This window comes from Lepisma saccharinum, chromosome 12, assembly GCF_977018435.1.
Source record: "Lepisma saccharinum chromosome 12, izLepSacc3.1, whole genome shotgun sequence".
Taxonomy (NCBI): domain Eukaryota; kingdom Metazoa; phylum Arthropoda; class Insecta; order Zygentoma; family Lepismatidae; genus Lepisma; species Lepisma saccharinum.
The window spans coordinates 35,943,999-35,967,357 of record NC_139240.1 but is presented as its reverse complement, the minus strand read 5'-3'; the positions used below and the strand labels follow the sequence as shown (position 1 = coordinate 35,967,357).

General features: G+C 36.4%; 1 protein-coding gene across 6 annotated transcripts in view; it reads right to left on the bottom strand.

Moving 5' to 3' along the window:
• Rab7 (RAS oncogene family member Rab7) overlaps positions 1 to 23,034 on the bottom strand; it is a 49,664-nt gene extending 26,630 nt beyond the window's left edge. Inside the window, exons 1-2 of one of the 6 annotated variants that reach the window (XM_083132088.1) lie at positions 22,929 to 23,034; positions 13,851 to 13,921 (exon numbers count right to left, since the gene is read on the bottom strand). The gene's annotated coding sequence lies outside the window, so the exon portion shown is untranslated. Of the gene's footprint in view, positions 1 to 13,850; positions 13,922 to 22,333; positions 22,355 to 22,602; positions 22,800 to 22,845 lie in introns of those variants that run through there. The other 5 variants (XM_083132089.1, XM_083132090.1, XM_083132091.1 and 2 more) reach the window with 5 other exon arrangements.
• Between the last annotated feature and the right edge of the window lie 325 nt (positions 23,035 to 23,359).

Sequence of the window (23,359 nt, the reverse complement as noted above, 5' to 3'; positions counted from 1 at the left end):
ACAAAGAAATATTAATAAAATCAGATGCTCTATACCAGAACAACGATCCCACACAAAAAAGAGTCAAGTCTAGCAGTGGGGCAAAATACAACAATTTAATCAAGCCCATATGGTCACAGATCAAGACTGGCAGTGGAATCAAACAATACAACACCCTGCCTAAAGAATTTGTCTGGGTTGATGATGTCAGGAAACTTGTAGATAGGTTATTGGTGATAGCTGGGGAGGAAAATGCTGGCAACCACAATTTTTACAATGAAAAGGTTGGAATTATGGACATGATAAGCACCAAATTGTCTAATTTTATAGTGAATAACCCTAAGGGGATTGGATATCTCATAAAAATTATTAATACTCTACCACCCAAATTTTGGAATGTTTCTGAGGGTCGGGGCCTGGTTAATGATATTATAAACAAGCTGCCATTTGAACTACACATTCCAGGCTATCAGTATTGTGGTCCCGGTACAAAATTGGACCATAGATTAAACAGAGGGGACCCTGGTGTTAATCCTTTAGATGCTGCTTGTAGAGACCATGACATAGCATACAACACACATTCTGATCTAGACAAGAGACATGTTGCAGACAAGAAATTAGAAGAGGCTGCATTTGGTAGATTTGTAAGCAAAGATGCTTCTTTGAGTGAAAAAATAGCAGCATTGGGGACCACCATAGCTATGAGCACCAAACAAAAACTGGGGTGGGGGCTGTGAATATGTATATAATAAACCTACAATGAAGGCCAAGGGTGTTATGTATCAAATACCTTATGCAGGTCTTAAATCTCTTAAAACTATTGACAGTCTTTTAACCAAAAGCAGGGCAAGAAAAAAAATTCTTGTATTGCCAAGGGCCATGGTATGAAATTGTTGCTTAGTACCCCCCAATTAAAAAAAATACAACAATCCAGAAAAAAAATCACATGTGGGGGGATTCATATTTACTATCCCGGCCATCTTAGCTGCTCTCGGGGCTGTGGGGAGCTTGGCTGGGGGATCAGCTGCCATAGCAAAAACAGTAATAGATGCCAAGAAAAATAAGGCAGAATTAGATGAGCAGAGGCGCCATAACCTGGCCATGGAGAAAAAAGGCAAAGGTGTTAAGAGAGCCATGAGTAAGTTTAAAAAAAACAAGAGCCGCTTACAAACCAAGATATTGAAGCTTTGATCAAGCCATTGGGCATCAAACATTTTAGAGGTGTGTACATGTCTGATTCTTTACCGGAACAACCACTCAACAAAGAGTGTGGCATTGTTAATTTGGATGAGTACAAAAATCAGGGCACTCACTGGATCTGTTATCTTAAATATTTAAAAGATGAGGCATTTGTGTTTGATTCATTTGGAGGTGTTCCTCCTGAAAATTTAGTACAATATCTAAAATCAGCTAATCTTTATTACAATAATGCCCGTGTTCAAAACTTCAAAGATGTTAATTGCGGACATTTGTGTTTATCTGTTCTCAGATATATGTCTCAAATAAATAAACCATCAATTGAAAATTTTCAAAAGGCCTTGTGGTATTTAAAACATCATGGGGGTATTCCATCTCACCAGCCAAAATTCAATATTGAAACTCAAATTGCATGATGACATAGTGTATCCCAAAACAATAGCTCTCAGGGCATTTTACGGCATGTACTTGATACCTAATATTACACACCACAACAATACAATTGCAGTTGGGGATCAAAAAATTGTCATCACTCCAGGGCAATATAATCTGTCCACTCTAAATGCTCAATTACCCAGAGGTATAGTGTTAAGTCAAAATTCTGTCACTCACAGAGTAGAGATTGTATCTGCTACGGAGACAGTGGATCTGGGTACTATAGGAGAGCTGTTAGGCTTTGAGAACAACACAAAACTTGAAGCAGGCATCAAACACACTGCTATGAATATACCCAAATTCTTAGCCATAGAGACTCTGAATATTCACTGTAATGTGGCTGAGGGTATGATCACCAAATCAAATGGCATAGGCACTCACAAACAAACCGGCATCATTGCAACATTCAAACCTAATTCCGAATTCATGGAGCCCATCATCTACAATCCATCCCCAACATTATATTTTCCTGTGTGCCATAATAGAATAGATTACATTGAGTTGATGGTCACTAATGAAAAAGAAGAATTAGTTGATTTTGCTGGAGCCACAACAACTGCAATCATAGAGATTAACATTTAAATAAAAATACATACAATGGAAAATATTGAGAGTTATGAGCTACAATCATTCCCCCCAAACAGGAGAACATTTGCAAATTTAAATCAACCCAACACAGAGATCGAGGTTGATCTTGATGTAGGGGATGGCTTTATACACCCCCACAGAGCAGATCTATACATCAAATTTGATGTTGTAAAGCTCGATGGAACAGATTATCCGGCAAATTCAAATATAAGATTGGTAGATAATTTTGTGCCGCATCTGTTCTCTGAAATTGAGATCAGAAAGCATGGCGTTGTTATAAACAGAGTGGATTATCCAGGCATTACCTCTACAGCTTTGACCACTCTAAAATTATCCAAAACCGAGGCTTCATACTACAAAATAGGGGGATTTGAAGCTGGTGATAAGATATTATCTAAAAATCACACAGTGCTATTTCCCATGCGCCTGTTGCCAGGATTCTTCTCGGATTACAAAGATATTATGTGGAAGGGTGGTTTAAGAATTACATTTAGAAGAGCTGCCAATGATAATAATGCTTTGATGAGGTACAGTGCAATAAACCCCACAGGGGAAGCTCTGCCCAATACCCTACCAGATGCAGGCAAATGCATTATTCAGACTATGGAGCTAAGAATCCCAGTTGTTGAATATGAAGCCAGTTATGCTCTCAAATACAAAGCTGATATCCTAAAAAATCCGCAAATTCCTCTGCAATTTTATACATATCAATGCGTACAGAAGCCCGCATCTGGTACCTATTATGAGTTTGATGCTACAAATTCATTCTCCAGTATTCAATACGACATGCCTGATTTTGTGGTGGTATTGTTTCAGACTGGAAGACACAATAATCAGGAAAAAAATTCAAGCAAATTTGATAACTGCAACATCAAGAACATTTATCTTAAAAATGGCAGAAATGAGGTATTTCCTAGAGAAAATTATAATTTAGACATGTCCAAGGATGATTTCCTCAAATTATATGAGGCTTTTTCGGCTTTCAAGCGTGTCACTATTGGCAGTACTGACATGTATTACACACCAGATGAATTCAAAACACAGAGACCCATGTTTGTAATCAACACTTCAAAAAGAAAACAAGTTGTGGTTAATGACAGAACAAACATTAAAATTATCTGTGAATTCCACGAGGCATTACCTGAAGACACCATTTGTAGCGTCATTCTCATAGGTGAAAAATCATATATTTATGATGTGAGAAATGAGAGAGTCACAGAGCAGTTCTAGAAGCACGATTCAAACACAGAGGCCCTTGATTACAAAGCAATAATACCAACACTTTGCTGTCAGAGAGGCCCCAGACACTCTACCAGCTTTGAAACCTCAACTGTATTATCAGCTAGCAGTGAATATCTTATGTGTGGGCAGTTGTATATATTTCAATCTTTTATCAGGACTCAAACCCAAAGCCCCTGATTACAATGCAACACTATTAACACTTCTCAATATGGAATATGCCCACATTTTACTGGGTTCTGAGACCTTAATGCAGACAAAATTGGATTTTGAACTGCCATAATATTTTCTAAGTCTTTTGTTTACAAGACAACAATATTATCATTTTGCCATCAGGGGAGGCTTCATATTTTATGAGGACTTAAACCCAAACCTCCACACCTGAAAAATTAGGGTATAAGCCCCTCTTGCCATTGTCTTAAGTATAAGTAAATCTATCTGTTGAGCCCTCGCCTTTTCTACACTAGAAACTCAGAATTTCTTAAAAATCAGAGCATATCACACCTGAAGAATTGGGGTACAGGCCCCATCTTGGCATTGTTTTAAGTGTAAGCAAATCTGATTGTTCAATCAAATAGCCTCGCCTTTTCTACACTTGTAAGTGGCACTGTCCGTAGTATCAATTATACTACTCATTACCTACACTGTCTGACACATAAGACCTATTTAGACAATTTCTTTTGACCAGATTACTGCGTATTTTCCTCATCTTACTTTGATACCTCTTTAGGTTGTCACACTGATGGTGAATGGCGAATACATTAAACGACAAAAAGGTGCTCGCAAAGAAACACAGATGCCAAGATCATGACTCAAAACCAGAATCATAAGAGAGGGTGAGCAGAATATGCTAGCCGACTAGCTAGCATATCCAGAGCAATAAATGCACGAACAAATGGCAAATGCAAACAAAATTGCAGTTCTAAAAGCTAATGTCAACATTTCATAAGTTCTAACTGTGAAATCGAAGTATTCACAAGTCGTGTCAACATCTGCAAATGATTCACAAACTTCATGCTTATGAGTAAACCTATTCCTCTCTCAACCATTATTAAGTCATAGCCATGTGACGTCATGCAATGACTCAGACATGTTTTGCCCATTTTTTTGTAGCACAGGCAAGATACGATTACAATGACCTTGATTGTGTATTTCACAACTGTCTGGTGTCAAGATAACAATTATCAATGTTCCTTTCCTTCAGCATCAACAAAAGAGAAATACAAGAAATCCTTCAGAACATCAACACAGCTTCCCCTTAAGACCTGTTGAAGGTTAACGACTCTAGTTTTATCTGCTTCTACTTTCATCATTATGATATGCAGACAATGTCCTTCAAAAAAAAAAGGAAACTGGTTGGAGCTCTCTTTACTGCACTAACACTTTTTGATTTTAAGTTCTCTTGCCTTTATGCAAGTCTCCAATGCACTATTTCCAATTTAACTGTTCTAATTTTGTTTCTTCTTTGTGTAATACACAGGGTGATTCAAAAAGAATATATGTATTTCAAACCAGTATGCTGTCAAAACTACTGATCACTGAACAGCACGGCACTCCCTGACGGAAGACGTCTAGTTTCAATCAGTTGTAACTCCAGACTTGCACAACGAGTTAATTTTGAAGGGCTGCATTGGAAAGCAGCTTGGATTCTGGTGAAATTTTCTCCAGATACATGCGACCTCCCAGGGCACTTTCGTTCACATAAACAACCCATGTCTATCAACTGTGTATACCATCTGCGAATGTTCCATTCATTAGGAGGATCGATTTGGTACTTCACACGGAAATGTCCTTGACACTTAGTAAACTCTAGGACATAAAATGCTTTCTGCTGCTGAGTCGCCATTTTCACTCTGAGTGAAGTAGTGGGATTGTGAGGACAAACAGCGCTGCATGAGCAATCTAGCAGCAATTGCTGTTCAGTAGTTTCGACAGCATACTGGTTTGAAATATGTATATTATTCTTAAATCACCCTGTATGTTGGCTATTAAGTCATTTTTCTCATCTGCCTCCCCATGGCATAGTGGTAACATGATCGCCTTGTAATCAAGGAGTCATGGATTCAATACCCAGTGGAGGCATATACAGGGTGTCTACAAAAATAAATCCAAAATTCTTGACTTTTCCTTGACCTTTCTTTCCCTTTTTCTTAACATTCATTTAATCGCCCCCTACTTAGGTATAGTTGCAAAATTAAGAAAATATATATTTTTATTCAACGAAAAACCCCTACCACAAGGAAAAAAACTGAAGCTGTACTTTACTTGTTTCAATTATTAATGCATGTAAAAATAATGCTTCAGACTTCATCCTGGATGGGGAATGGCCACAATGTTTTATTTAATATTTTTACGAAACTACATGCATACAAGAATGTAATTCCTAAGACACAAAGTGAACAAATATTAACCACAACTCAATACAATTTTAGATTTCAAAATATTCAATTTTATCAAATCCCAGTACAGGTAAAACAATGTAAATTCACTATAATGTAAAAAATAGCAACAAAATTCTTGACCTTTTCTTGATTTTCCCTGACTTAACTTTCAATTTCTTGACTTCCTTGACTGGTACATGCTCTGCATATAATGGTTTGTGGTTTGGATTCCACTTTTAAACTGTACGTCCGGTACCAATTAGTCTTACTGTGCATAAAGTGGAATTAAAAAAAATAAATTAATTTATCTTATCAATTTAATTTTAGGAGGGGGGCAAGCATGATGTTTTTAAGTGATTGACTGATTGAAATTAAAATTGTGGATATGTCAGCAATGAGGCTACAGTATTTGAATCCATCAAAATTTTATGTGACCAAGTCCCTGACTGGAGCTAAAATTATCACTGATCTCGAGAGGACGAAAATCTCCTTACTCAGGTTAAAAACTGAGGTCTAAATGAGTGCTCAGAAAATACAAGGACCTAACAAAGCAGAACACAGGTCTTCAGAGTACTATACTGATTTTAGATCCACACACCTGAGCCTCATTGGCATTCAAGCAAGGTGGTTTGATTTAAATCAGGTGATTCCTTTTTTTATAAAAAAAAATTACTGATTTTGTACATTTCAGAATCACTTTTGGTGAAAGTACATTAATCTCGTAATTATTGAAGGGTATTTATTAGGCTTTAAGAACGAAAAACAAAGGAAACATAATATATGTACTGATGGGGCGAAGCTCACATAAAGGAAATTTAAACTGTAAACACACTTAAATTTCTCTTGATTTAAAATGCAATAATTTTTGTAGGCAAAAATAGCAAACCTTTTGTGTAGAAAAATATACAAACTATTAATCATGTTAAACAGTAAACAGTATATGTACTGATGGGGCGAAGCTCACATAAAGGAAATTTAAACTGTAAACACACTTAAATTTCTATTGATTTAAAATGCAATAATTTTTGTAGGCTAAAATAGCAAACCTTTTGTGTAGAAAAATATACAAACTATTAATCATGTTAAACTGTAAACAGTGTGTTCAACTGTAAACACTGTTATTATCATTAAACTGTAAATAAACATGGCAGCTGATATTTTGCTATCATTAAAAAAATAGACAACATTCAGCTACAAAGATTATAAGACATATTTTAACCTTTTGAGTCCCAAGGCCATTTTCATAAGTAAGGCTCTCGGTCCCGAACCGATTTTGAGCAAAATGCAGATTTTCAATTAAATGAGTGTAGATCGGAGACTAATTGCCCTAGAGAGATGAGTGATATACTGTTGTACGCGGAATGAACCAGAGATTCAGACTATATGAAATTTATGCAAATTCGGCGTATATGTGGTGGGGGAGGGGGCTAACTCTCAAAATTCCAAAATTTCGGGGGGGAAATTTGGTTCCCCACCCTCCCCCAAGAAAAAAGTACACGACAGTGTCGACATTCACATGGAAATGATCGCTGACATGTAAGGAACACAAAAATATTTGCATTATCATCATATGACCAATGTAACCCCCAAAAGGAATGGTCGGCACGCCACTGATTCAAGCTTCAAAATGCAGCGGTACCTTGAAATGACTATAGATCTGAAACTAAATGCCCTAGAGATATGAAAGATATACCGTTGTACGCAGAATGAATCACAGATTCAGATGATATATAATTTATGCACATTCGGCGTATATATGGTGGGGGAAAGGGGGGAAATCCCCTGAAAATACTTTTTTTTTTAAAAAAATGGGGTTTTGCCTCCCCACTGCCACCCCGAAAAAAAGGATATGAAAAGTTCAAAATGCACATAGAAATTATCACTGGCATGTAAGAAACAGAAAAATATTTGCATCATTGTCGTATGACCAATGTAACTTGAGTTGTACCCCCAAAAGAAATGGTCGGGACGCCACTGATTCAAGCTTCAAAATGCAGCGGTACCTTGAAATGACTACAGCTCAGAGACTATTTGCCCTGGAGATATGAAAGATATACCGTTGTACGCAGAATGAATCACAGATTCAGATGATATATAATTTATGCACATTCGGCGTACACATGGAGGGGAAAGGGGGAAATCCCCATAAAAATACTTTTCTTGAAAAAATGGTGTTTCCCCCTGCCCCCCCGAAAAAAGTCAAAATGCACAAAATGCAAAATTTATGCAAATTTGGCATATATATGGAGGGGGAAGGGAGAAAACCCCCAAAAATTATTTTAAAAAATTGTCACTTCACCCAAAAAATGTCCTCTCACTTGAGCACAAAACGACACCTACGCACAACATTCACGGACGAAAAGCTAGAAAGCAGTGAAAAATGAGCACCGGTTCTTGCAGCTGCTTGAAATTCTATTTTTAGACAATGCAGGGTAACCCCTGTCGCAACTTGTGGACACTTGTGCTAAAAAAAAAAAAAAAAAAGTTTCATTCAGCACGCTTCGAAATTCCATTCTCACAATGCAGATTCAGCAACCAGTCTTCCCCCTCCCCCCACCCCCTGCTTGCGCCCTCACGGAAAACTTTTATTTTGACATCGGATACTGATAAACAAGCCTCCTTCGAAAGCAGTTAACAGACGGGAGTGAAAAGCATTGCTTTAGAACAACAAGGCCAGTGTTCCTTTGTTGGCAAAAATTTGACCTTGAAAAGAGACGCAAAAGAGAAGTCCCTTTTCCCGCCTTTTCCCCTCCATTTTCATGAAGACAAAAAAAATGCAAAAAAACATTTCTGTTAAATACATGTGTTAGGAACAATATAAAAAAAATCTAAATTCTAGCCAAAAATAGAAAAGTTATAACGTAAAAACTACGACCTTGACGCAGCATCTCGATCGAGATGCTTGGGACCGTGAGGCTTACATTTGGGTATCTCGATCGAGACGCTTGGGATCCAAAAGGTTAAGTTACAATTATAGAGTGCATCCAGAATGTTTTATTTCCACCGGAAGAATAGTTACTGAAATTATAGTTCAATTAACACAGTCAACAAATAATTCCATAGTAGATTCACATACCGTATCAGGATCAGAAATCAGTATATTTACATGTATTTTTTTTATTTGCTTTAATCAAATTCTTCAAATATTTCTCAGGGTCATTTACTAGAAAAAGCCTATCTATGCATAAAAAAATGTATCTACAGAGCATTCCCTGACATTCGCTACGAGACTCGGGTGGCAAGCGGTCCGGCATCAGCGCTAGTCTATCCCGGTGAACGGGTTCACGACAGTCGCTAGAGTCGGCTATTAAAATTACAGTTTTCATATTGTGTACTAACCTTGACTACAGAAGGTGTTGAAAATCATGTCCCTCTGCTGCAACACATTCCTGGCATCTCCGAAGGAAATTTGCATTTACAAGTGCAAGTTCGTCTACTGTAATTCTCCAGATTTCTAATACAATACTCTTTTTTAACTCTCAGATGGTGTGCGGATTGTCCTTGTATACTTTATTTTTTTAGATTTCCCCATTTTTCTTTCCACATTTATTCAGAACTGACCCTGTTACTCTAAACTTTCTTACGAGGTTTAATATAGTGGTCCTATGTGGAATGGGAACACCAGGAAATTTCGTTGCAAAACGTCGTCGCACTTCTCCACAATTCCTCTTTCCAAAGTAACACTCTACAAGATAAATCCTTTGTTGTAATGTAAACTTTTTGTGGTGCCATATTAAGCCACAATCTTCAACACACGGACACAACACAACTTCCAAGGGAGAATTATACTGACGTCATTCTGCAACATAAACAGAAAGGGAGAGCGAAAAAAAACAGAGGGTAGCGTGCGACTGTCGCAGACCCCGTTCACCGGAAAAGACTAGTGGTGATGCCAGGCCGCTTGCCACAGTGTCTTGTAGCGAATGTCAGGGAGTGCTCTGTATATGCACAGTGCCAAAAACTACACAAGCAATTTTAAGCGTGTTTTTTAAAAAAATCCAAAAAAAAATAAATGATTTTTTAAAATAAAAATCATGATTTCTATCCACCCTGCTTGCAAGGTGTGTGTGTTGAATGTGGCAACACTGCATGCAGTGACAGCTCTATTTCTACAGTTCAATGGACATTGCTGTAGTGATAACACATGCAGTGTTGCCACATTCATCAAACATGTTTACCCCACTGAATAAAAATCTATACAATCGGTTTCACAATGTGAATTGACACATATTCTTAAAACAGCCACAAAGAGCTTCAAAATAAGACCAAGATCGTATTTTAAAGCCTATCCAATGCTAAGAAAAAGTTGTTTCACAAAATTCACAAGAACGTTTCTTTTTCGGGTTTAAAAAAATTGAAAATTTAGTATTGTATCTAAAACCTTTCTACCCACACTGTATTTAAATTACATCACGATCGGACCATAAGTTTTTGATTTATAGAATTCCAAAACACCAAAAACTGGCACCTTTTTTTTTGTTGTCACAACGATAAAAAATCGAAGGCATATCCGAAAAGAATTTGGTTACCATTACCATAGCATAATGCAGATTTAAATAAGCTAAATTTTGATCTAATTTGTTTTTATGTAGGTCTAGCAGCTACTTTTTTTTTTATTGGAGTCCAAACTCTAGTATCCATAATTTCTAATTCATTAATAAGTACCCTCTGTGGACCAACATGTTAAGTTCTCAACTCAAGAACCTTGCTGCTATGGATTCTGGTTCTGGTAAGGCCATTTTGTCTATTTCATGGAATCATTATGACCAGCTTCTCTCAGGAGATTGAGAAGAGCAGGTCTCCTTACACAGAGTGTCTACCAAAATAACAAATCCAAAATTCTTGACCTTTCTTTTACTTTTTCTTAAAATTTATTTAATCGCCCCCCTACTAAGGTGTAGTTGGAAATTAGGAAAATAGATATTTTCAATCAATGAAAAACTCTTACCACACGGATGGTTAAGATGAAAACTGAAGCTATACTTTAACAAGAGATTTTTGAGAGTTGCTTTAAAAATGTATGCTTCGGACTTCATCCTGGATGGAGAATGGCCACGTTACTTTATTTCATATTCTTACAAGAATGTAATTCTTAAGAAACAAAGGTGAACAAATCAACCACAACTCTACAATTTTAGATTTCCAAATATTCAATTTTACCAATTCCCAGTACAGGTACATAACAATATAAATTCACTTTACTGAAAAAAAAAATAGGAAACATTCTTGTCCAAAAGCTTAATTTCTTGACTACTTCTTAATATTCTTTGGTAGACACCCTGTTGCATATCCTTTCAGGAATTCTATCACACTAGGCAATTTCATTAAATATTTTTTAAAAAGTTATTTTCATACTTTTATCAGCTGAAGAACATGCAAAACATCTTAAATGCCTCATGAAGGGAAAGGTGTATGACATGTATTGAAAGGAAAGTTTATAAGTTAGTCTGTACGACATGTATCAAACTAACTTATAAAAATGTCACCTAAATGACTTGCCTCCAAAAACCCTTTTATATACAACATTCTTGTGTTTTCTTTTTCTACATACGAGGGCCACTATTTATATTTTGAGCCTTGGCAACACTGATTGAAGTTAGGCGCGATTTGACGTTTGCACGGAATCGTCTGGCATTATTGACCATAACGTACTTCAAATGTTTTGTCAATAGCTTCATTTGTGTTGTTTATGTTGCCTTGGAGATTGCGCGACAACAATAAAATGGAATTAACTCGTGAACATTTTTGTCCGATGATTTTTTACGATTTTCGACGTGGATTATCAAGACAAGAGTGCACCGATCAACTTACTTCCACATTTGGCGATGAAGCCCCATCCTTTGCCACTGCGAAATGCTGGTATAACAAATTTAATCGTGGCCGCCATTCCCTCACCGACAAGATTCGCGAAGGTCGTCCAAAATCAGTTGTTGTTCAAGAAAACATTGATGCTGTGAAAAAACCTAATACTGCAAGATCGTCATGTGACATAATGTGAGATTGAGGCAACCATAGGCATTAGCTCCACCAGCATATATAAAATATTACATGATCATTTAGCTGTGAGAAAGGTATGTTCTCGTTGGATCCCACACAATTTGACAAAAACTCAAAAAGATGCTCGCGTCAATTGGTGCAAACAAATGCTCAATAAATACAATCGTGGTGCTTCAAAAGACGTATATAAGATTGTAACAGGTGACGAATCATGGATATATGCATATGAGCCGGAACATAAACAGCAGTCGACTGTATGGGTGTTTCAAGATAAACCCAATCCAACAAAAGTTGTTCGTGCTCGAAGCACATCGAAACAAATGGTCGCCTGTTTTTTAGGGAAAACTGATCATGTGGCAACTGTGCCTTTAGAGGAACGTAGAACGGTCAACTCTGAATGGTACACAACAATTTGTTTGCCAGAGGTCTTCGGTCAAAACGCCGTTGATGCGTTCAAAAACCATATTATGGAGGTGTCTCAAGAAGATTGGAAAAACTGCTTTGGCAAATGGTTCGAACGAATGCAAAAGTGTATTGACCATAAAGGAGAATACTTCGAAAAACAATAAAGCAGTTTTCAATGCCAAATTCCTGTTTTTTCATTGTTAGGCTCAAAATATAAATAGTGACCCTCGTATCACTAACAAGTCATAGTTTTCATGACTATTTCAATACCAGCTCCTTAAGAAAATAATTACTTTTTATCCAATCTGGTATTAATTCATAAATTAGAAGATGTTTTACGGTCTCATTTCAAATGTGTAGCATTATCTTAGTTTGAATTTTCTTAGACTGTATTTGCAAAAATAAATGAAAAAATAAAAAATACAAAGAACTGGCTCCTGAATCAATTTAAGTTTTGTCTACCCCTGGCTTTGTCTCCTACCATGGAGTGAAAATTACTCTGGCACATAGGCCAGCCTAGAAGACACACAAAAGCATTAACCACTAGGCTACCCAAAGAACCCTGCAGAATATACCACACAAAAATGTAAAGAGATCATGGAATGTTAAACACTGAACAAAGAAAAAATTATTTGCTTTCCTTGTCTAAAAGTGAAGTTGGGATTGGCTGCTTGTAATGCACTGAAGACCTTGAATGCAGCAACCGTGAAAGCATGTAAGGCTTCATACAATCCTAAATGTACTAAATTTTGAATTTTGTGCTTGAGTTTATTTCGAATTTTACAGTTCATTTTGCATTATTCTATGACAAAACATGATAGGAAAATGTACCTCACAAAATTAACATTACAGTGTGAAATTTCACAGTCCATGGTTGTCAAAAATGAAATATGCATGTCTATAGAGATAATAAATAAAACATCATATAAATGGAACATTACTCTAAGAGTGTTCATAATTTAGTTCACATTGAATTTTTTTTAAAAATTAAAAAATACACCAACATGCATAAATGAACTTTATGTTTACATAATCTAACAAATTTGAGTACCTTTAACCCTCTGTATGCCCTTGAGAAAGTGAAATATTTTGCATCGTTTACGAAAATTTTGAACGTTTTTAGCTCATGAAAATGTGTAATTGTGAAGTAATATGTGTTTGTTACCTTACCATGAAGAAAAACAGCCTGAAGTCTTCGTGCAAGTGAATATAGCAGAAGCAGCTATAATTTTATATCAGTTTATGACAGTTATTTTCGATGTGTTCTTTCGCTATTGAGTGTACATACAGTTTTTACTTACCCGGCCATACTTTTGGATCAAATATCTGTTATTTGTGTTTTCCGCACACTGTAAAACCAATTTCATATTTAGTAAAACATCGAAATCTGTTGTTTAAAAAGAAGTCAACATAATTCTTGAGGGGGTACAGTGGATGAACGCCAGAATAGTCAATAAAACTATACAATGGAAAAAAAGCATTACTTGTACCTCCCCACACACTATGTTTCAGATAATGGTATTGGGACTGCTAGGGTCATATCCTCACATAACAAGGTATAATCAGCAAAGATCAACAGTATAAATAGTTTCAAAGTATTTCAACTTTACAGACAAAATATTACATTACCTTAATGCTGATAAACTAAAGCTGCTGTTACAGAATAGTGACACACTGGGTTATTCCTCAGATATTCATTCCTGAAAAATTACCAAAATAAAAAAATATCAGTTGTTCCATTTGGCACATGAAGTTCTGACATATATTTTTTTTAAAAAAAAATGTCTCACAGTGAAATATGATGTACTGGACCCATACACCTAAGATCCCACAAACAGTTTCTATATATTATTTATATACACAAAACACTTAACTAGCTCTACATCACTTTACACACACATCTTCAACCCTGCATTGGCCAGTCAGCATACAAATGAGGATCAGTGTAGCGCACAGACTGGGAGAATTGTATGCCCACAACCATTTAGGGAAGACAGTTGCACATAAGCGGCACTGAAGGAGATTGCCAATAAAATTTTCAGGTTGATTACAAATATTATCAACCCACAACCTTCAGACAAGGTTAAGCCTGGGACACCGCAAATAATTTAACAAGGCAGTAGATTTTATAATATTTCATCATATAGATGCTGTTCCCAAACTCATGTGTCCAGGGATTGAACAACTGATTACAGCACACCACCCTGAAGATGGAGACAGAATCATTCTCCAAAATGTAGGTACAGAAAGATTTAAAACAGTGGTTAGAAGTCAAAAGAACTCAATATGATGTATAGGTGTCTTGCTAGCAGAGAAGTACTGAATACAACAATTTATTGTTCATTATATACAATAAATTAATTTGTGTTTGTAACCAGTATTTGTATTGTGATTTAGAATAAAATATGCCTATTAGCGTATATATGCCAATGAACTAAATGATGTCCTGGATGGACTTTACATGTAGGGTAAGGTAAGGTAATTTGGTGCTATTTTTACATTAAACTTATTTTCTGGGAGGAAAGAACAAATTTAAATCTTCACTCCATTCACATAATTTGAAACCAGATTTCAAGTCAACATTTCTTTTACTAATTTACTTAATTACTACCGACACAATGTAGTTTACAAATGTTTTAAAACAACACTGTAACAGTGACTTTAAAACAGTGACATGAGAGGCAGTGAAATTAATTTATCCAAGTTATGAAAACCATTTGCCTTACCCTCCAATCAGGAACTTATCAATGCAGGCGTTAGGGTTTGGACTTTCAGCAGGTTCCAACTCTTGCCTACAAAGTTGCTTAATGAGTTGCCTGTAAGGATTCTTGAACCAAGAGGTGGAACAGTCAAGTGGGTGGCAGTGGATGCAATTTAGAAGTCAGAATCAGACAGATGTAGAACACTACAGTAAAAAGATCTTACAGTCCAACAGCACATCATGTACAGGGTTGGACATAAAAAACTGGCCCACCTCACCTAGTGAGATATTCTCAAACTAGAATTCTCGGTAACAGTTTCATACATCGGAGACACATTTCTTCATTTTTACAGAAGAAACTACTTACGGAAATTAGTTTCTCTAAGGTTTCCAACGTTAGTCGAGGTATTTTCTCTCATCGTGATATCTATTTGACCGGGAAATCATGTCAGTGTTTTCAATATATATATATTTTTAACTATGTTTGCCTAACCTAACCAAACCTAACCTAACCTTATCGGAAATGGTTCGTGGGGCTATCCATCAGCAAGCCATGCATAATGTACAATTTGCACACTTGACGAACACGATAGCAGGTATTTTTCGGTGAACAAGGTTGGAAACAATGATATTCGAAAACAAAGGAAGCGATATTCGCAAAGTAAGCGATATCGCACCGTTACGTGCATTCGGTAGCACTTAGAAAAATGAGTTGTTTTAGCAGAAAAAGCGTTTAGTTTTCGTGTAAAAAGCATAATGGCACCTTGAACTATGTTTCGCAATACACAATTGGTAAATACGAACCATGCGATACACAAAATATCCTATGTTAATGTGTCTCCAATCTATGAAACTGTTACCGAATTCTCTTATACATTTGTCCACGTCACGTCACTCCTTGTTATCAAGCACATTAACTTAGGAGAAAGTTTAGTTCCAGACCAAGTTAGATGAGGTATGCAGCATGACAGTTTGTGATAAACCTAACTCACTGAACAATTTATATTATTGAGCTATGGTGTAAATTTGATTTGTACTAACAATGTATCGTGCACAATATTAAATTTGTATTAAACTGTCTATTGCAACTTGAGGTTACTTAACAACAACAAAGCATTCATTCATTCTATGCACAAGACATGCTACATTTTCCTAATTATTTATCACATTAATATTTTGACCAAAAAATGGGACATCCAAAGGTCAGTTTAATCCCTCTTGAAAATTTGGTTAGGCCTAATTATATTATTATCATTAACATATTATTATTTTTATCTATAGCATGGGTCTCATAAATGATGCATACAATAAAATAAAACACGATCTCCTAATGTCAAAAGATATTAATTATAATAATCTCTGTATAACTGGTCCCTTCTGAACAGCTTTTACATTTGTGCTATGCTGATGAGAAATGTCAGTAGTATTTATTATTTGATTATTTGTGTAGCAGTGAATGAGAACAGCTTTGTACTTCACTCCCCAAAAAATTAACCCCTCCATATCTGACACAACGTGAAATTTGTCTTTGGAGTTTGTTTCAAGATGCATTAATTTACATTCTTGTTGCAAATCCATAATAAAACTGCATGTGCGCTTCTTGGCCATGCTTACGCACTGCTCTACAAATAGGTCTAACAGAACAGACAAAACAATTAACTGGTAAAATTTCAATCTCCGGGAAACATATGTCTTCCATTTTACAGGAGGAAGTACTTACGGAACAGAGTTTCTGTAGACTTTTGAAAGGTCGTGGAAGTGTTTTCTCCCTTCGTTCAATTTATTTGGCCGGTAAATCATGTATTTTTCCACATTAATGTCCCTCCGAAGCAGAAAAGATGTTGCTCTATGTCCTTCCACTACGTGAACAAAATCAGTAACACCACAGTAGGGATTTTTCGGTGAAGAAAATTCAAATTGTTATCATGAAAAAAGCGAAATCCTACCTTCAAGAATCCTTAGCAATGCAGAATACTAAGTACGAATGTGAAAAATAACAAAATAAACAAATTTGAGACGTTTCACGGAGATTGAAATTTCAATATCTTGGTAAAAGTTCAGTTATATCGGACACACATTAAAATCGGATATTTTGTGTATCGCATGGTTCGTACTTACCAATTGTGTATTGTGGAACATAGTTCAAGGTGCCATTATGCATTTTACACGAAAACAAACAATTTTTCACATACAGTGTCATTTTTTTTATTCCTTTCTTCGCTTCTACAACGCACAATATGGCGGGCACATTTTGACTCAAGTGTCCCATGAACCATTCACGGATAGCCACACGAACCATTCACGGATAGTCCCATGAACCATAATGCACGGTAGCTGACGGATAGCCCCACAAACCATTTCCGATAAGGTTAGGTTTGATTAGCTTAGGCAAGCATAGTGAAAAAAAAAGGGGGGTTGGAAACACTGACAGGGGCTTACGTCATCAAACGTATGCAGCATGCAGTTCACGTAGCGAAAGCAATGGCCATTGTGTGTCGGTGAGATATTTCTCTTGAAAAATACAACATCTCCTGGTGAATTATATTCCACAATGAAAGAAAATACCTCGACGAATGTTGGAAACCTTGGAGAATACCATTTATGTAAGTAGTTTTGGTAACATTATAGTAGGGTGACAGATTTCTTCAAATTTACAGGAGAAAGTACTTACGGAAATCATTTTCTGTAGTGTGGAAGTTCATGAATGTAGTTTTGATCCATTTTAATGCGAATACATGTTGTTTTCTGCGAACATCTCTGTTCGACATGCTGTTTCTGCTGCCGTCATTTGCTTTCTGCACAAGAGTACAATGTTAAGATGACGTAACCCCATAGTCAGTTTTCAAACTCTCAAGTGTTTTCACTAGAACATGACGTGTCAAATATTTTAAATTTTTTATATATTTTTTTAACTATGCTTGCCTAACCTAACTTAACCTAACCGGAGCGAATTTACAATAGAGATATTCTCCAATTTTGTTAATATTTCGCATACTCACTAATTTAGGCCTCACAACCACAAATCTGAAATTAAAATTTGGGGGTCATGTCTAGAAATCTGAAAATATGGGGGTCCATGATCTCAACCAACGATGTAGAATTGCTCATTATTTATCGCAAGATCTATCGTTTCACAACGAAATATACATATTTCTTATATACTACAACCACAAATGTTAACTATGTTTGCCTTACACAACTGCAACTGGTTTTTGGGGCTATCCATCCTGGAATCTGTGGAAAATTTAAACTAAAAAATTATTTTGAAATTTCTGAGTCCGAATTTTCCACCGATTCCGGGCTCCGCCCCTGGGGTAATTGACCTACCGCCCCCAACCGCTAACATGGCCCCACCTCCGCTCCGGCTCCCAACCTTTTTCTATAGACTCCCTGTTAAAGGCATGTTAGAAATTGGCCGGAGTCACCTGCACCCAAACTTTTAAATTTGAAGAAATCATTTTCCAGGATACGGAAAACTTACCTGAATTTCACACAAAACACCTTCCCAATGTTAGACAATACTACAGGAACTCATTACGGTTATTCTGTAGAAATGAAGAAATATGTCCGAAGGATAGTAAACTAGTACGCAGAACACCAAATTCCATCAATTTGTTAACCAAACCACGACCACCCTCTTCTATACTCCACTTATATAACTGTAGCACATTAACAATCTTTTCATTTCTCTCCGCCACTCTTCCACAACCAATGCTATGAACCAAAGAGAATCGCTCTGAACAGCGTCACAACGCTATAAACAGGGGAACGGACGTTGATCGTCATTTCTTCACATCATCAAACATGCTTGCTATGTTTGTTTATGGGGAATCATCGCGATAATTAACAACGTTATTTTACAAGTTCTACAACTCAATGTGCAATTTAAACACGCTACCCCCAAATATTATGTGCATATACGTAAGTAGTGAGTACGACTGCATATTTAGTGAGTATACCAACTAGTAAAGTAATTACACAATGTCTCTATATTGTAAATTCTTACCCTAACGTCAATGGTTTGCGAGGTATTAGCATAATTTCAAATCCGGACACGGAAGTAGGTATTTTCTGGTGAACGAGTTACAACATTGCAAAAATTGACAAAACACTCGCACAACGTGCCCTGAACCAGTATGCTATCGCCTGCCATAATGTGATACAGAATCGAAATAACAAGTAACAGTAAGTACTCGTAAATGTAAGAAATAGACATTATCTTAGTTAGAAATTCATTATTTCACCTTAGGAAATGTTCCGCATTCCAAAATAGTACGTTAGCATTGTAAAAAAGTGCGAAATATATGATTTATAGGTGTCTCCCATATACTATAATAGTACCGTGGTTTCTTATGTAAAAAAGAAGAAATGTGTCTCTGATATAACGAAGTGTTACCATTTCATTAATGTACGGTTGAATTTTAAGTTATTTTTACATTACTGGAAATGTACGTGTGCAAAACCACTCGTACGAGTCTTTTACATTGTAAGAATATTTCAGCCTTGTATGACAATTACGTACAACTAGAATTGGGCCCCGGTAACATTATCGTATGGGTAAAATGGATTCCTTCAAATTTCCTTCAAATTTACAGGAGAAAGTACTTACGGAAATCATTATCTTGAGCGTTTTGGAAGTTCCTGAATGTAGATTTGATCCATTTTAATGTGAAAGCGTGTTGTTTTCTGCGAAAATCTCTGTCCGACACGCTGTTTCTCCTCACGCCATTTGCTTTTTGCATGAGAGTGCAATGTTCCGTGTGTTAAGACGATGCAACCCCGTAGCCAGTGTTTCAGCCTCGCAGTGTTTTCACTAGAACCACCTGTCGAGTTCGGAACAAGCCATTTTTTCCGAATGGGTGTCACTTATCGCACAACATTGTAGCAACAATGTGTTCCGACGTCACAGGAGAGAGCTGTTTTTATAATTTTTCTTTGTATTTATGCTAATGGAACCTAACCTAACAGGCCTAACCTAACCACGTAGGCATTCCTCGTCTGACGTCAATATTCAAGTTTGGAAGGAAGAGAATTACGAAAGAAAGATGGTTCCTACCCGAATGGGTGTCACTTATCGCACAACACTGTAGCAACATTGTGTTCTGACGTCACAGGAAAGATCTTTTTCATGTTAGGCAATACAAGCTAACGCGTCTCTTAGCGAAAATAATAATTTTTCTTTGTATCTATGCTAATGGAACCTAACCCAACAGGCCTAACCTAACCACGTAGGCATTCCTCGTCTGACGTCAATATTCAAGGTTCGCCGTGTTTTCACTAGCACGAGAGCACATTGTTCCCTGGGTAAGATGATGTGAACCCCGTAGCGAGTGTCGCTTCAAAATGACGTGTAGAGGATGCACGGTGAAGTTGTTCTTGACTTTGTAATTCAACACGGCATTTTGAAGGAAGAAATGGAATGTGGAAGATGTGGGAGTATATGCAAACTACACATTGGACAAAATCGGAAGTGGATATATATGTGTACAAAGAGAGTCTACGGACACGGACGTGGAAGGTTAAAATTCAAAAGATTACCCTGTGGATTTAAACAATTTGCTCGAAAGGGCACATTTTTGGGAGGAAGTAAACTTCCTGTATCGAAGATTATAGTCTTTTGTAATATGTGGCTATTTTTGCCTTACCCAAGATGTGACATCATACGATATGAATTAGACATGGGGCCAAACACAGTTGTGGACTGGTCGAACCACTGTAGGCAAGTGTGTGAGGAATGGGTAATTGCTAATTCATCCCCAATAGGAGGTCACGGAGTCATTGTAGAAATTGATGAAGCCAAATTTGGAAAATCGAAGAAATGTATGAATAGATGTGCACGTCCTCTTGACGGACAGTGGGTTTTTGGAGGGATAGAGAGGGGGAACGTTAAACGTTTTTTCATGGTTCCTGTAGAAAACCGAAGCGAAGAAACTCTGCTTGAAGTCGTCCGGAAGTTCATCCTTCCTGGAACAACTATCATATCCGATTGCTGGAAGGCATATGTGAACTTACAAGGAGCCGGCTACAGACATCTGAGAGTTAACCATAGTGTGGAGTTCATCGATACAGCGGCAAGTGGACAAATACATCAAGAGAACCTGCAGCGAATGATGAACGAAGACATTCCTGTTCACTCTCAGAATATAGAGAGAGCGTGGCGTAATGTTCGACATTCAATCCCAGTCTTCGGACGGAAGAAATATCATTTCACGGGCTACTTATCTGAGTACATCTTCAAGAGCAATTTTCCACTGGACAGAAGAATGCATGAATTTTTTAAACAAGCCGGTAAAATGAAGTATATTTAAATATACAAGAATGTTGAATCACGATTTATATTGTGATTATGATCAAACTGAAGTCATATAATTAAAAAAGAAAGTGAATTTGAACACGATTTGAAACTGAAGTCATATAATTAAAAGAAGAAAGTGAATTTGAACACGATTTATATTGTGATTGTGATGAAACTTAAGTCATATAAAAAAAAATTGAATTTGAATTTCATAAAGTGTTTGTAATTTTTCATTTTTTTAAAAAAAAGTGAAGTGATATAAGTAAGTAAAGAAGTGAATTTTAATGTCATGATGTGTTTTTATTTTTTATATTTTCTTATTTTGCGAGGTATTAGCATAATGAGATTTTTCGGTAAACGAGATTGCAACACTTCATAAATCGACAAAACACTCTCAGAACGCACCCTAAACCTGTACGCTCTCACGACCATAATGTGTTACAGATTCGAAACAACAAGTAACAGTAAGTACTCGTACATAGAATAAATAGACATTATCTTAGTTACAAATGCATTATTTCACGTTAAGAAATGTTCCGCATTGAAAATAACACGTTAGCAATGTAAACAAGTCCCAAATATATCATTTATAGGCGTCTGGGTAACATTACAACCAGTATGCGGTCGCCCGCCATATGTGTTACAGATTCGAAACAACAAGTAAAAGTAAGTACTCGTAAATAGAGAAAATAAACATTATCTTAGTTAGAAATGCATTATTTCGCCTTAAGAAATGTTCCGCAACGCGTTAGCAATGTAAAGAAGTCCGAAATATATGATTCGTAGGTGTTTCACCCATACGATAATAGTACCTGGGCCCCTAATATAGTTGCTATATATTAGGCATATAAATTACATGCAAATTATTTTGTGTGTGCATAAGAACAACTTTAACTTATTTGTCTCCAAATTATTTCATTACACGTAGTTCATCAAATGAATTCATACTGTGATGATCGTAAAGGGAAACTCCCGAAAGGGTAAAACAAACATTACGCTTTTTGATTCATTCTTTCCAGGAATGAATTTCAATAGCGTACCAACTCGTAACGAACCAAGGTGCTTAAATAGAACATGTCGCTATCTCTTTTTATTCGCCAATAATACTAGTCTCACCATGAACTTAAAATCAGCTGCTTGAAGTCCTCTGTTCAATCGTACAACTTCAATCAAATGACTTCTACACAAATTGTACTGTTGTATCAAAATTCCACATGGGTAACATACGTACCAAAGAAAAAAAAATAAAACTACGCACAAGTGTCACTCTCTTGGCAAAAGAACAGAGAACATTCAGTAATAATCTATTATTAGAAACATTTAATAAAGGAAATACTGACGAAGGTTATCAATAAGTGCGAAAGTCAATCAAGTTATACTCATACCCTTCAAACATCTTCCCTCATCGAACCACGGACGTCAGGGTCTGAACAGAAGTAATTACTATTTTAATTATCCCGGACAACATGCAAGAGTTTCTTAAAAACTGAAAATGCACAATAGCCATACTACAACTAACTCGATAACATGAAAACAACATTCATCACAGTGTACATGAAAAATTGATTTCAGACATTCAACTTCACGTTCGCATGCAAGAAATGGCTTCCCTCATTGTAGCACATTACCTGCTGTACTAGGATAAACTGTCAAATTTTAATTACACACTCTTTACTTCAACGTGTGCACATAAACACCAAGCTTCGCTCACCTGCTAAGCAGTAAAAATGGCGTATTTGCACTCTAAGCACAAATCACGAGTTCCGTACGTCATCGATGAACTTATCTCACATCATCGTACCCAGAATGCAACATTTCAGAATATTTGAAGAGGGTGAAGCAAATAGTAAACAGAAAACAGCTGTCACAAAAAGTACAAGGTAGACGTAATGTCATTTTTTCAGCTACAAGTATTTTATGAGCAGCTCTTTAATAACTACTATATCTTTATGTAGTACATAAACATATTTTTCAAGAAGTCTTGTATTTTAATTTTTCCGACAATGACAACAAAATTACGGTAATTTTGCAAGGATCAGTAAATAGAAGAGCGCAAAATGTACAATGATGTTGAACAGGCCATTCTTATAAATAAGTATCTATAATCATAAGGTTATGCTGCTAATTTACATCATCAATTTA